This window comes from Python bivittatus, unplaced genomic scaffold (genome assembly GCF_059951505.1).
Source record: "Python bivittatus isolate LINGU-HERP-01145 unplaced genomic scaffold, Pbiv_v1 ctg000480_np1212, whole genome shotgun sequence".
NCBI classification, from domain to species: Eukaryota; Metazoa; Chordata; class Lepidosauria; order Squamata; family Pythonidae; genus Python; species Python bivittatus.
In genome coordinates, this window is record NW_028277075.1 from 85,185,532 (window position 1) to 85,199,564 (window position 14,033).

Consider the following 14,033-nt stretch of genomic DNA (forward strand, 5'->3'; position numbering starts at 1 on the left):
CATGCTGCCTTATTTATTGTGTTGGCTTATACTGTGTTTTATTGTGTTATTCTATTTGTATTCTAATTGTATTCTATCAAATGCAGCGTCTGGAACATACATCTTCTGAATAAATACATTTATATCAGATAAATTGAGTAAATAATACAGACATTTACTTGCAAGCGTGTAGATTAAAGAGAGTAAATTTTGGTTTTATATTACCCTCATATGCCTTTATAGTGCATGCTTTTATATCGCTCCAGTAGTTCAGTGGCTCAGATACCACTATGTCAGACTACAGTAGTGCAAAATCATGCTGGCCATAATGGCCTTGTTTGAGTAAGAATGATTATAGGAGTAGCGATGGCAGGGAATTGCATCGAGTATATGATGAAATAATCTACTATTAGATTTATTATTATAATAATGATATTAGACATAGCAAAAGCACTAGCATATTTAATAATAGGGAGCTCCTAGGATGCAGATGCAAGTTAGCAGCTTTGCTAGGTGAAGCCAAGGAAAAGTAGTGAGCCAAACCTGTCTGATCTGTTATGAGAACTCTGTTTATTACTATTTCTGTTGAGCCTGTTTTACTTCTAAGCCAAGTAAATGTTACCAAATTCTTAACTCATGCAATTCAGTCTATTTCATTCTGCCAGTAGGTGTTAGCTATACTACCACAAGCCTTTGAACTGTCAATGACTTGGACCACCACAACTGGAGAAGTATTCAGTGTTCACCCCAGTTCCTAGTTAACACTAACCACAATTTGAAACTAAGGTCACTTGTTGGTTCCAAATGTATGTAGTGTTAACTAGAAACAATGGCTGCTCTGCATTTATGTGTCACATCTAACCAATCACTGTGTTTAAGCTGCTTTCTAGGAGAGGATAAAGAGGTTGTGAGAACATTCACATTAACCAGGAATGTAAATGACTTAAAATGTTGTTGGGATTCTTCCTCAATTTCAGGATCTTTTGTACTTCCTGAAATAAAATTCGTACCTACATAAATTAAAATAAAATATTAGGACTGGAGTCTTGCCCATTTATGTGATTAGTAAACCTCATAAGTTGTATGAGAATAAGTAAAACAAGTAAACAAGAAAAAGATCTGAGTTGGGGGGGTTTTCTTCATATCATGGCAAGGTTGTTTCTAATTAATAGCTAAAGGTTTACAGGTCAACTGTAAACTAGATGAAGCATTGATGTAATGTAGCTTATGCCTAGGTAGAGAGCCAGTTTAGTATAGTGGTTAAGACACCAAGCTAGAAACTGGGAGATCGTGGGTTTACTCCTGCCTTAGGCATGAAGCCAGTTGGGTGACTTTGGGCCAGTTACTCTTTCTCAGCCCTAGGAAGAAGGCAATGGCAAACTACTTCTGAAATATTGCCAAGACAACTGTGAGGACTTGTCTAGGCAGTTGCCAGGAGTCAACACAGAACTGAAAGAACAACAACAAAAAAATCCAGGCTACTATAGTCATGTTTGCACAGTACACAAAGCCAGACACATGCAAGGCTTTGATTTTTGTTTTGCTGATAGGGTTGCATTTTTAAAAATTATTTTGGCCTCCATGGGCCAAAGGGTCTGGCCAATTCTGCTATGATGCTCCCTGAATGGACAAGACCAACGTTTTTGGTCTTTGGAGAGTTTACAGTAGGTTTTTGTGGGTGTTAAGGAACAAAATATGTGCCTTAAGGTTTATAGAGGATGAAGTTAACTACTTCTTTTTTTTCCTGGACAGATACTCTTATTCGAGCTTGAATGCTCTGACCATAAATTCAAAATCTGGTAAAATTTCTGGATTTTAAGAGACTGGTTGGAGCAGTCTCTAGTTTCTGCTAGCAGTCTCTAACAGTCTCAGCAGCAGCATTATGACCATAAGAAAAAAGAGGGGTGACACTTCCATATGGTGGTTACTGGGAGAGATGTCTCACTCCTACTGTCTCTTGGTGAAAATAAGCAGGCATAGCCAGGAAGCCTGTATATAGAGGTGCTTTTGGCCATAAGGCAGCAAAAAGCATGATCCAATGTTTGGTGGTTGCTGTGGCCATAATATCTGGGGTAGGGGGCAGTGACGTCCCACCTGTCATGTCACGTAGGACATGAATTATGCACCTTATGTCATTTGCATCAGGACATACCTGATACAATTTCCATAATTTGTTTAGTTTGTGTAATGATATCAAGTAAAGGAATTTAGAGCTGATCTTGAGATAAGAGAGGAATGAGCACACTATTAATGGGGGACTTCTAGAAGAGGTTATACCATTCTGAGAAGAAAGCATAAGAAAGAAACTCAGAGTAACCCTGCCTTGATTTTGTTTAGTATAAGATGGAATAGACAGAAACTTGGACAGGTTTTAAGAATTTCATTATTCTACCTTATTATAATAAAGAACATTTCTGGAATCCCTATTTCTTGACCTGGCCTACCTCAAAGGACTGACATATCATTGGCGCATGAAATAATTGTGACACTTATCTGGTTAGTGTTACGCAGTGTAGCTCGTCAGCTATCCTGAAATTCTACCACTTGAAGGGGCCACACATCATTCCTTCAGCTTACACTGTCTTTGTAGCCAGGGTCATTTCTCATCTCCTTTACACTGTCCAAGTCTGCATTATTACAAAGCTTGACAACCTTGAGCTGTTCAGTCTAGGTTTATAAAAGCTATTCTGGCAGTTCCAGGATGTATTAAGAGCACTGCTTTGTATTTAGGGATGGTTTGGTTTCTGTGAGTATGAGGGTACTATCTTGTTAACCTCTGGCTAAAGTTAATTTTCTTTCCAGTGGGTTTGGCCCCATGGTTCTAGAAACTAGTCAACCTGGCTTTAAAAAAAGCTATTGGCAAGTTCCTAGGACTCTGTTTGGAGAGCCTTTACTACTAGGTTTTAAAATGCTGGAAGTGTTTTTAAGCAGTGTATCTGGGATACTGATCTTCAAATCAACCTACATCTGGTTCCCAACCTCACAGCTCATGGGAATTTTCCAAAAGGTTATTCCACAGCTTCTTTCTTCTCCATCATCCTTCTGAACTGTTGTCAGGCCTTTAATCTGGCCAGGTTGAACACAGTGCCCTCTGCCCTTTTGCTAAAGCACTACAAAAACAGCCTGTTACGCCAGTGCATATGTCCCATAATTCAGCAATCCCTTAGCCAAATGCCCCTTTTCTACTCTCTTTATAGAGAATCTCAGATGACTTTTATCTATCTTATCCTGAAGAAATTTCCTGATAGTGAGTATGACCTCTATTTGTTACTTCCATTGTCCAACCAGGTTCCAGATATAGCCTCCCAGATTGCTCAGTTCTGTGCTTCCATATGTACTATCACACTTCTTTGTGGTTGAAGAATAGTGTTACATTTTAAAATTTCATCATGACTGACAGACAGATGTACTCCTTATTTGTATTTGACTTCTGACCTTATAGCCATAATAAAGATTGATTGATTGACTGACTGACTGACTGACTGACTGACTGACTGACTGACTGACTGACTGAGGCTTCTACCAGATGCCTGTAGTTATGGCTGCTAAAGATTTTTTTCTCTTGAGCAAATTGGTTTATTAAAAAAAAGTGATTTCATTTAACAAATACAGTTTTCAAATATTTATTTTACAAATGTGTTTAAAGCACAGCTTCAATCCAAGTTACCTCTCTCTCTTTATTTGGACATCTTGTTTGGGGTTAAGGGAAAATAACTCTCAAAGTGACAAACACTGTGTCAGTCCCAGTTAATAATGTCTTCTTCTGTTGAATCAATTTCTTTAGAGCTTAAGAAACATAATGCATGGGGGTGGGAATGTAGAGGCTGAATAATAATATTTATGCATCATACAATACACAGCAAATTAGCTACCAAGAAAAATTATTCTCCAGAGTATCTTTGTTACAGAAAATTCAAATATAGTAACCCAACATATCCTTTAAAACTAACTCAAAATTGGAAGAACCTACTGCAAAAGGCCTAAGGCATCCATTGTGTTCTTTAAAATCTTCAAATTCCCCAAAGAAAAAAGGTAATAAATATTGGCCCTGCCTATTTTGGGGGTGCTCTGGAAGTTACAAGCAGTCCAGTCACTTTGGACTGTCCATCCCATGCAAATCATGGCTCAACCATAAACCACCATTGGCTGGATTTACACAACACAATAAAAAAAGTATAGCAAGTATTATATTTTTGTACAACCTGCTAAGCAAGAAAGCTTGATTCACAATAATATTTGAATAGCATCTTGATCAGACATTTTGATTAGCATCTTTTGTGAACCTACCCTATGGGTTCATCCTCACGTCCTACTAACCATGACAAAAGATGCCTCACTATTTTTTAAAGGATAACCTCATAATGTTGCCTTTGTGTCATCCCCAGCCCGCTGTAGAGGCTTCCTAAATTCATATTTAGCTTTTTTATTGTTAATGTGCTGTTTTTCCCTTTCTGCCATACAAGGCTTGCCATACAAAGGATCTGTATGCGCCATTGAGATGTTGATGATGACACAATCAGGATTTATCTAATTTTTGAAACAGTGTTAGACCTGTATTTTAAAAGAAAAGAATTAGCCTTCTCTGGACAAAGGGCCACTTCTAGAAAGAGAACCAGGTTCTGCCAAACTGTCTTATCTTACTCCACCATTTTGAGATGAAGATGATGATGATGATGATGATGATTTCAATTCCATGGACTATTTCCGGGTGCTGGCAACTGTGACCACTTACTGCTAACACCAACATTCCCTTACAGCACTTATCCATTTAGGATATATAGGAGTAGGGGAGAAGTAGATGAGAAGGCTACCTGTTGCCCTTTACGGTTTAACTCCCAGGTTGCAGGTGCAGCAGCCAAGAGGCCTGGCGTGAATGAGGAAGGAGCATCTGAATGCTCCTCACACACACTCTGCCCCAAAGGTGACCTGTCACTTGGTCTATTTCTTTACACGGATCTTGTGATTTTCTTTTTTTTTTCAAATAACTTTATTAGATTTTAAAACAAGAACAGTAAAAACTAACAAACTAATATTAAAGATGAAGCATGAAAAAAGAAAGAATGAAAAAGAAGAGAAAGAACAAAGTCAAAAGTGCGGGAAAAAAATGAAAAGAAAGAAAAAAATACAAAAAATAATGACTTGTTACTTTCCTCACAACAAATATAAGTAACAATTACATTAAACTCTTAGTTTAAGTTTACAGCTTAACTTTCATTTTTTCTATTGTCCAATATTGATTCTAATCAAATCCATACAACATTGTTTCATTTTTTCCTGTTTCACGCAAAAAAGTCCAAAAAAGGCTTCCAATTAGCATTGAAATTGCTCGATATCTTTTCTCTAATCAAAGCCATTAGCTTCGCCATCTCAGCCAACTCCATCAACTTCACCATCCATTCTTCCACTGTAGGTAATATCAAGTCTTTCCATCTTTGTGCATATAAAAGCCTTGCTGCTGTTATCATACATAGAAACAAAAAGATCTCGTGCATCTACTTCTATCAAAAAAAAACCATAGCCCAGCAGACACGCTAGCATGGAGTGGAGGACAGGTGCAAGTTGATTCGGGATGGAGATTGCACCAGAGAGCTCCCTCCTAATTCACCCCATAGTGCTCCTCTTCTGCCTCCCCAACCTGCCAGCCATGATGTTTTAGGAAACAAGTACAGTATAGCACTCAGAAGAGTGCTAGATTCATGTTCAGAAACAGGATCCCCTCATGGAGCAGCATTGTATCAGTGACCTATCACTCAGGCAACTTTAAAGATGGCTAAACCCATCATCCCAGGCAACCTACAGTTAATGGTTGTTTTTCCCAATAGCAGACGATGCTTGGTAATTATGGGGGAACAAAGCTGGGGAATCTACCCATTGCTGCCTTTAAATTGACTGTGTGCCATCAAGTCTGAGTTGAGTCTTAGCAACCACTTAAATAGATTTTCTCCATGACAATCTGTCCCTAACCTAGCCTTTGAGGTCTTCCAAAGGTGCACTCATCACCACTGTAACAGAGTCCATCCCCCTTATTGCTGGTTGTCCTATTTCCTTCCACCTTTCCCAGCATTAGCGCCTTCTCCAGAGAGCTAGATCTTTGCATAACATGTACAAATGAAAGATAATTTGAGACTGGACACTTATCCCTCAAGTGAGAACTCTGAGTTGATTAGTTTGATGATCTGTTTGTTTGTTTTCTTGGCTACCCATGTATTCTCAGGAGTCTCCTCCAACATCTAAGTTCAAAAGTATCTACTCGTTCTGTCCTGTTTATTCAAAATCCAACTTCAATTTGTGTCACAGGGAATACTTCCATGATTCTGATCTTTGTATATATAGACACACCATGGTATCTGAATATCTGTTCCAGTGTCTTTGAATAGTCTCACATTAAAACTATAAGGACAGCACCACTCTCAAGTCCTGTTACTGAGTCAGATTAGAGCCCAGCCATTAGAACAGTACAAATTATGCCTGCATACTTTCCTGCCAATTCATGCACTGGGGAATGCACATTAATGGATCTATCTGATTGTGCTAATGACGGGGTTGCAGCTAACCATGGGATTTAGGTGAGGGATTTAAGTAAATAAGGGATCTAGAATACAGAAAAAGAAAAAAAAGTTTGATTTTATTTAGCTACTGTTGCCCTCTCCTGATCAGCCTAAATACTACATGTGAAAGAGCAAAATCCAAACATATTCTTTTTATTTTTTAGAAAAACACCAATAAGGCAAGATCCATACTGAGAAATGCAAGTCTCTTACAAATTAGCACTTTGTTAAGGTAGCAGCACTAGAGGTTTCTTGGAATGCAATTGCCATAATCTCTTCTTAGGTATGCTAGGTAGAGCTGGTGGGAAGTGGAGTTGAGCTAATATTATGCTCCGCTCTTAATGCAACATGGAGGGTAAAGAGAAGTCAAGAGAACATGAGTTGAGCATATAATACAATACAAAATAGAATACAAAATACTTTAATGACCAAGTATAAAATATATACAAGGAATTTCCATACCTATGGAATGACAGATTAAATGTTTCAAGCAAATATTTGATTTAGTTTACAAACTATTGGTGCATCTAGGTGACTGTCAACAGTATGGCTGAATTTCATGTGTTAAACTGAAATGAAATGAACTATGGTGTATAAAATTGCCCAAAGTACTAATCCATAAATCGCATTTTAGCCTAATGTGTTGTATGAACTCAGTCAGTGCATGCTTTCCATATGCCCCAATGTTTTGTGCAGTCTTCTGGTGTCCAGAAGCTGAACTTAACCTTTTTTGCGGAGACATGGTGTTCCTCTGGGAGGCTGTCTTCATTTTTGGAATGATGTTAAGCCAGTTGTAGGACTTACATTAAAGTAAACAGTGCCATTGCTTTTCAGCAGTACTGTAGTGACATGAGCAGGGCTCTCCGGTTTGGGTCAGTATACAAGGGGCAAGACTGCCATCTTGATTTTTTTGATCCCTCGACATCCCTGGACCAGAGGAAGCTCTGCAGGTCACACATTAAGATGCTCAAGGACTGCATGCAGCTTTGAGGCCTAAGGCAGCTTCAAATGTTGTTAGATTCAATTCAAGTGGTTTAGGAGTACTCCCACTCCCCATGCATCTAGGAGTTATAGATACAAATGCACAGAGCAAATACTTGTCTTTTATGAACTGGAAAGCTAACAGCTACTTTGGGGTTGATCCAGATTAGGAAATGAAATGGAGAGTGAAATATCCTTTTTCCCTGCACATCTGCTCTAATAAAGGTGGAAGCTTCAAGGTTTATTTAAAAGTTAGGGAAAAAAGTGTATGAGAGAGAGTTAGGAGATCTGCTAACATGAGGCATGACACTTTCAGTGGGCAAAAGGGGCATTTGCAGATAAAAATAACTTTTTGATCACCAACCTCATAAAATGTTATGGGAAAACATTGTAAATTCAATGACAAAACTAATATTGTGTTACAGGAATTTCCTAAAAATATTGGTATACAAAAGGAACTCTCATATACTTCTTGGGTAACATGATTTACGCTATTTTCCTGATGAAGCTAATTTTTAACATTCATATTAAGGAGGTGGCAAGCAACTGAGAATGGGCACATGCATGCATTTGTACACGTCTGACTACAGGGCATTTGGGCACATTGACTTTTTGCACATTCAACAATAACTGAATGGATATGACTCGTGTTTTCATTTTTGGCTTTGTCACCTTTTGATTTGCAGTTGGATTCCTTTCTTTCTGATAGCTATGAAATATGTGTCAAGCGCTCATGCTGTAGAAAGTCCTATTTCTAGAACATCTGCTTGCTATTTGCTAAAAGTCACATCTGAAAATCTTGTCAAGAAAACTGCTTGCAGGGACTAGTCCAGGTAGTTGCCAGGAGTCAACAATGACAAAGGCGTGCACACACACATACAAATGGCTGCTAGGGCCAGGCTTGTAGTTTGCTAAAGAGCACACAAGGCAGCTAACAACATTTGATACAAGAACTTGGAGAGAATCTTATCTCTGTTATTTTAAACTTCTTGTAGAATGCAAAATAAATCTCCTACTCATTGTAAGAATAATACACAATAATAATGTAATTTTTCTTCCAGGATGCTCAGCAGGGTGATAATATACACACCAGAGTTCATATTTCTTACTTTTCAAGGCAATAAAACACCAACCTCTATATTGTTTTTAACAGGATATACCTACATCCATGTCTTCAAAGTAATATGAATATTGAATTTTTTTTATTAATGCTTTTGATTTTCCCTTACCTTAATATATCAATTATAAATCTTAATAGATGTCTACGTTTGCTTAGGATGGCATATTTCATCACTGTCTGGAGTGAAATTTGTTAAAGGAAGTTGCTACAATGTTCAGACTATTTCACTATTTGAGTAGTAGTTCAGCACACTTTCACAAAGATACAGTGAAGGAAAAGGTGGTGGGATCTTCAAAGCCTTTGCACTTAAAAGTTCATATTCTCTATGAACTTTCATCCAAAGTTTTGATGATGATGTTTTCCATTGTCTCAATGTGGGATTTGAGAAGAGCTCTGCCACCATCACATTTTCATTTATGAATAAATAGGCTGTTTCTTTACCTACTGAAAATGAACGAAGCTAAACTCCACCAGAAAATTTATATTGGATCTTAGGATTAGCACATGGAACACTTCAAGTTATTTAAGGAATGCTGGAGTTCCACAGAACACAGTTTAAGAAATAACAATGGCTGGCTTCAGACAACATTGCTAACATTCCCCCAGAAGCTGAAATGAACAAATTTTGGTTTCAGATTTCAATCTAATCATAAAAGTTGGTTGTTCCAGATTCCAGTCAGATGTTGAATTTCAGTTAAATCACAGTGGAATTTAGGAGGTTGTATAGGATGATGTTAAGATGGCAGCACCTGTGTCCCCATTAACCAACCTCGTGACTAAATGTGTTAGGAGAACATGTTCTTTAGTTTAGCATAATGTGTGAATCCAGTCAGGAAACAGTAACCTCCAGTAAGGAAGAACAAAACTCTAGGGTATGTTTCGTGTTGTTTAATTTCTTAAGCTCAAGATAGTATATATAGCACTCCTTCCTCCAGTTTTTCCCACTACAGACTTATGGAGTAAATTGGGCTGAGAAGAAATGACTGGTCTAAAGATGGTCTGTGAGTTTCCAGGACTTTAACCTGGATCTCTACAGACTTACAATTCTTTACAAATCTTAATCTTTACAAAACACTGAGTCTCTCATCAAATGATTCTTCAGAGCATTTCACAGCAGTCTGTATCCCAATGGAAAAGAAAGATAAACTGAAAATACTGGCTTTAATTGCATTGGTACAGCTCCCTATACTCAGTTCTCCACTTAGTGACAGGTACCATACGATCAAGCCCAGCAGGTGGCATCAGTAGCTGATCTTTGCAGTTCTTGAAAAAGCTAAGCAAGGTTGGACCTGCTTAATACATGGATGTGAGACCACTGGAGAAAGTCCAGAGCTGAAAAGTAGACTAGGAAGTTCACCACCACAACAACAGAAGACAATTGCAGATCACTACCGTATTGGTGCCAAGAAAATTACATGGACATGTCCATGTAATAATCAAAGGCTAAGCCTGATTCAAGGGAGACCCTATCGAATACTAAACAGTTTAGCACCATATTTTTCAAACTTGGCAGCTTTAAGATATGTGGACTTCAATTCCTAGAATTCCAATGCTGGCTGTTGTGAGTTGATGTCCACACATCTTAAAGTTGCCAAGTTTGTAAAACACTAGTTTAGCATTTTCCACATGGGTCCTGACTGAGGCAAGGAACATGCTAAACTGTAACTTGTAACATATTGCCCACATCTCTACAATTTTTTTAAAATGTATATTGCTAATTTGTACCTGATCATTTAATTTAGATATGCAGGTCTATGAATCTTTAAAAATACAGCATACACCATTATAGAGTTACAGATAAACTCCATGCTCTTTTTAAAGAGTATGTAGCAAACTTAATAATTCAATTGCTAATGTGCCTAAGGGTTTTTTTTAATGGTTTGTGCTTAGTGTGCTTTGGAGAAATTTAAAATATGTTTCCTTGATTACAATCATCTAGCTACTAAAGGGGTAAAGCTACACGTTTATAAATGTGGCTCACTTACGCTTGACATTTGCCTCCAAGGGATGGGTTAGAGAACAGTAAAAGTCTGCTAGACTTTTGCAGTAAGAAAAGAATAAAGGAAAGTAAACAAATAATCATACATTATTGTGGGGAAATTAACTGTTCTTTCAAAACAAGGTTAAATTAAAGCCTGGAGATGAAGGGGAGCATAGAAACATATCTCATGCTATTCCATAGTTTGTTTATTAAAGGTTTATTGAATAAACATTATTGGCTGTATTTGTATAACTTGCTAAGCAGAATCATAGTTAATAAATCACAATTGTTGGGTTCAAACAACATCAAAGCACCCATAGCTTAGCAAGTTGTGTGAACTCATCTATTGTGAATATAAGCCATGGCCATGGCCTAATAAGTTTTGACTACTGAAGAAGTCTCTCCAATTAAAATTCACCACTGAATACAGTTTGTTTATGGTGATGACTGCGTTGACATGAATGGTGTGCATTGCTGGATCAAAAAATGTAAAGATGGTGAACTGGGGACAGCTGATTTATGTGATCAAGAACAAAGTGGACAATCTGTGACAGCAACTAATGAGTTTCACATGCAAAAAGTTTATGAACTGATTAAGGAGAGTTGGTGGATCACTCCAAGGTAAATGGCTGTCAAGCTTGGCATTTCACAGGAATGTGTGGGTCACATTACTGATGTTCTTCAATCTTGGAAGCTTTGAGCAAGATAGGTTCCTTACATGCTGACATAGAAATGAAGGCTTCAGGGGTGGAAAATTTCCAGCAACTGTTGTCATGCTACAAAAATTGCAAGGGATTTCTTCACATGTATGTAAGAATGACCTTGGGAGACAGAGGGAAGAGCCACAGTCAGGGGAACAGTCGGATGAGTGGCAACTTAGCCTGCAGCAGAAATGTGGCTGTAGCAAGAGTCTCAGAAGGGACCCTCCCTAGTTTCTTGGGCTGTAAAGGTGATGGGGGAAAATGTACTTTCAGACTTGCAAGATTCTGTTAATGAAACCTTACAATAAAGTAGAATTAGCTCATGTGGGTGTGCTTCCTGTCTGGACTGCCTTGCAGGGCTGACACACCATTATAACCTGGAAATGAAGCTTCAGTCCATGGAATACTATCACAAAGTTTCACTTGTAGAGAAACAATTCAAAACCCAAGCTTCAGCAGGAAAACTCATGGTTACAGTTTTTTGGGACATAGATGGATTTTCTTGAATCTGACTACACTATAAACAGAGTGCAACACTCAAAATTTTGAAACAACAACTAAGCAGAGTTTAGAAGCACCAGAAGGACAATTTGATGTAACATGACAATGCTAGCCTTATACTTCATGATCCACCCAAGCAGCAATTGCAAAGTTGAATCTTGCCACCTTACCCCATCTGCCGTACAGCCCAGACTTGGTGCCATCCGACCTCCACCTTTTCCCAAAATTGAAGGAATAGCTTTGTGGGCATCTGTTCGATTCAAATGAAGAGGTGGAAAGGACTATGAGGACCTGGATGAAGAGAAAAGCATGGGGTTCTTTTGTGATGGCTTTAAGAAGCCTGTCCTTGGCAGAACTGTGTAATTATGTGGATAAATAGATACAGGTAGCCAAAGAGCTCATTTCAAGGATTATTTTCCTGTTTCATTTATCAAAATGTCCCTATTTAAAGTTATGGAGGTGGAAGCATTACTTTTCATTCCAGTCTTGTTCATTTGTATTACTGTATTAGCCACATCAAACATGTTGAGTTTCTTCTTCACATGCTTTTACTTTCCATACAGCTTTGCTCTTATTACTCCTACTTGTTATTTTTTGTACATCAGTTCCTATGGTAACACTGAATCTCTACATCTGCCATATGCCACCCACTCTAACTTAATTTCCCGGGCCTCAATTGTGGTTCTGATACTTGGCAGATTAACTGCTGAGGAGGCACAGCGTTAAGCCTGGTAGCCAGGAAGAGCTATGTAGCTCTGGGTCTAAGGAGAGAGGGAGCAGGAATAGTAATGCTGTCTAGGCATCATTGCTGGGTGGAAATTATGGCAGATAAAATGTGTATGTTGCCTTCTTCGACCAGAATGAGATTCCCTTACGCTACATGAGCATCACTGATTTCCCAGTTTGAAGAACAGCGTACAGTGTAAAGAGCTGTGGGTTCATTTATCTGACAAAGCATCTGTCCATTTATCTTAACATTGACGTGATTATGTACTAATTAGACCCTTTTTTTCTGCCTGAGGATGATAAGAATGGTTTTCAATAAATAACCAGTTTCCCTGTGACATTTCCGTGTTGTTCTTGATAAGACCTGGTTCATATATTGGACTGAGCCATGGTTTATTAAATAAGCCAAAATTGGCTGGGTTATGCATCTCACAAAGCCCAAACCCATAATTCTGAAACCTCAGCGGCCAGGTCCATGCACATGTTTGTCTGGCATGTTATACGCCCCTGTTGTAGTGAGGCTTCTTCCTCGGTGAGCAAGCTCACATAGTTAGTTTACATCAATTTATATTTAACTAATTATTAATTTGCTTCCCATCGAGCACATCCGCAGGTGGCGGCATTAAAAAAAATCAAGATGGTGGCTGTGGCTGTGTGATCAAAGCCCTGCCCTTTAACTTGGGCCACACGTGAGAGAGAGAGAGCCAGTCTAGTGGAGTAAAGTGCTGGACTAGAAACTAAGAGACTCAGCTTTCTAGTCTTCCCTTAGACATGAAAGCCTGATGGGCGACTTTGGGCCTGTCACTCTTTCTCAGCCCAAGCCATCTTACAGGACTGTTGTGGGGAAAATAGAAAGAAGGAGCATTAGCTATATATGCTGCCTTGAGTAGTTCAAAATAAAGGTAGGATTTAAATCTAATAATAAATAAAAATAAATGTGATACGTAATAAAAGGGGCAGAACTTCGATAGACACATGCTCCAGTGGGCACCTCAGCCTACCACATTGCCAGACTTTGGGTCAAGGGTTCCTATATCATTCTAAGCCACAAAGTGGTTTAGTATCTAGCCATTATTGTATGTAAACTACGTTTTGTAGGTTAGCATACTATGTAATTCCATTTCTGGTTTTGCAAACTATTGTTTATAGGGATTCATAATCCTATCCCAACATGTGATTAATTTACAGATGTATTACTGAAATATGGATACCAGACAAACACACAAAAGTTGAACTGCTTGTTTCAGGTTCATTAACATGGATTAACTACACCACAGTCTGTTTTTCATATTTGCAACCATTAATGTGGGTTAGAATTTCCATTTATTGGAAACAATATTTGGCAGAGCTGGGAAAAAAGTGTCCAACTGACTGATGTTTATCCATCTTACTCAAGGGGTAAGTAACCAATATTAAGGGATTTTGATTATGGCTTTAGAAAGATACTACAACCTTAAACGTAAATATATAGTATGAATAGATGGGGCATGTATGAG